This window comes from Penaeus chinensis, chromosome 2 (genome assembly GCF_019202785.1).
Source record: "Penaeus chinensis breed Huanghai No. 1 chromosome 2, ASM1920278v2, whole genome shotgun sequence".
Lineage (NCBI taxonomy): Eukaryota > Metazoa > Arthropoda > Malacostraca > Decapoda > Penaeidae > Penaeus > Penaeus chinensis.
This window is the reverse complement of record NC_061820.1, coordinates 1,193,633-1,196,132: the sequence shown is the minus strand read 5'-3', so window position 1 is coordinate 1,196,132 and position 2,500 is coordinate 1,193,633.

Below are 2,500 nucleotides of genomic sequence, written 5' to 3'. Positions count from 1 at the left end.
ATGGTAAAATAAAAATACACAACACTGTTCTTTGTTTACTGCAGTTTTACATTATCTTCCATTGTATCAGATCAATTGAAATATTAACATGGTTCTTTATACCTTATGATAGGTGATCTGAAAGGCTGCATCACATGGCATTACGAGATATAGTGCAAAAGCGTTGGCTTGTGTTCTTGGTTACACAGTCTACATCTAGATTCATCTGCACTTCTTTCACCGTGCAGTTACCAGTGCATTCTGTAACCTAAACGTATTCTGGCAATAACCACGGCACATTGTCTGGTTTGACTTCGGTGCCACCCATAGGAAGGCTTGCTATCTCTATACTGATTGTAGTGCCCTATGGTACAGCTTTCAGGCCTTTGAGTGTTCGTCAGATTTACTAGTTCTTCCTTGTGAGATTTTTTCAATAGATGTTCAACCCTAGCAAGATGCATCCCAAGATCTATGTTCACAGTATCTTTACTGCAGACTTCCTTCGCCAATTTGTCTACGTGGTCATGCTTGCGTTTGCCAACACGAGATGGTATCCATACAAATTGAATGCTGTAATTGCCCTCACAATTTCCTCATCGCTACCTGCTTTGAAAGAATTTAGTGTCCGAAGAGCGCTCTGAGGGTCACAGAAAACTACTCCAGAGCCCCGAGACATTAAGAATTCCGTTGCAAGGGGTATACCTGCCAGCTCCGTTTGTGTGGTGCTAGCCCAATTTTGTACTCTCATATTAACTTGATGTTGTAGTAAGCCACTTTTGTATACAGCACAAGCACACCCAGCTTTGTATTCAGACTGTACGAATCATCGCCCATAGATTCTGTGTGTTCCTTTACTGCTGCGAACGCAATTTGTTTTAACACGCAGTTATGTACACTGTTTTTTGTGGTAGACATGTAAAGTGCACGATCAATGTTGAATTTGTCCATGGTGGAATGGATCGATCTTTTGGTATTCTACTAATTGGGACATTGGGCTTAGTAATATTCATGGAGAATTATTTGCATCCTTTCTTGTGATGATGCTCTGACACATGTCATCAGCATAGTATATCATGGATTCACCATCCCTAAGCGGAAAATCTGCCACCAGCTTGTGCATGAGGACATTGAACAGCACAGGGCCGAGAACTCCTCCCTGTGGCGTCCCAAGTTCAAAGGATTGTGAAGTGGAACTTTTCACTCCCCTGAGCAAGACACTTGCAGATCTGTTTGAAAGATACATTCTAACCCAGCTCAATAATTTACCCCGGATGCCAAAGCTCACTAATTGTGGAGTGTTGTGGATGAAACATGATGTGTCCCCGTAGAGTTTTGGCTGTTTACTCTATCCTTTAGTGAAATTACTTGCTTCTCCATCTTTAAAATTAATCCGCTGCTATAGATCGAATAAAGCATTTATTCAGTTATTGATAGTTTATATGAAATCACATTAGATCATTCATTTTCCATTTTCATGCATTTACTTTCTGTTCTATATTATCTGCTAATCTATTATGTATCGTGTACCTGTTCATTCTCATCAAATATCAAAGTTATGTCTTAACTCAACATAGAAGGAAATTACTTGTTTTTCTGGTTGATATTTATAAGTTCTTAAAATAGAATTCTTAATTACTGGTTAACAATATATTGAATAATCATGTTGCAAAAATAACATTCGTGCAGTCTTGCGTTCCGTTTTAACGTTTTAAACGCATTTTATATGGCCTTTCATGCATTAATATCTATAAAAGTCTTACACCCCTATTTATTTTGAATATTTTCCATTTTTAGGCCATCAGCCCGGCTTACGAATCAAGAATCACCACATTCGTGTTTCGTTACAGTTAACAGCCTTTGTTTTGATTATTATTTCATGAAATACAATCAAGACTTGTCACTACTATTCCGTCGATAATTTATGGCAGAATCCGCACCGAAAATTATTCATTGATATTCTTCTTGCTACATTCATTATCCACGTTTGTAAACAACGTACGCCTCATCTGCTCGGCATCCCGCCCCTCAGGACTGTTACAGGGCGTTCCCTTGGGCGCTACAGGAGGCGGTTCTTTCGTACATGTGGCAACACCACTACAAAATGCGGCAAAGATACTTATCTTTTGATTACGATAACGAAACCCAGGGAAGGGGGAGGGGGAGGAGGCGTATGTTCAGCCACTCTTGAAATTCAGGGGCACGACCTGGAACGTCTCTGATTCGCTAGGGGCGACAAGACCGTTAACCTGATTGGTCTTCACGAAATTCGAGTTACAGCTTAAAAAAAGAAAGAACAGAATTAAATTGAATGAAGTAATAAAAAGTAAATACAAGGATGTGGTCATGAAAAGTGCTTTATTTAACAGCTAAGAAAATAAATTAAAAAGAATATACATATATATGGAGAGAGAACTAAAACTGTACAGGGAAAATAAAATAGTCACCACTAAAAATATGAAACGCAGTTCCTAACAGAGAACGAAAGTTGACCAATTTAGGATGAATTCGTATATATTCGTAC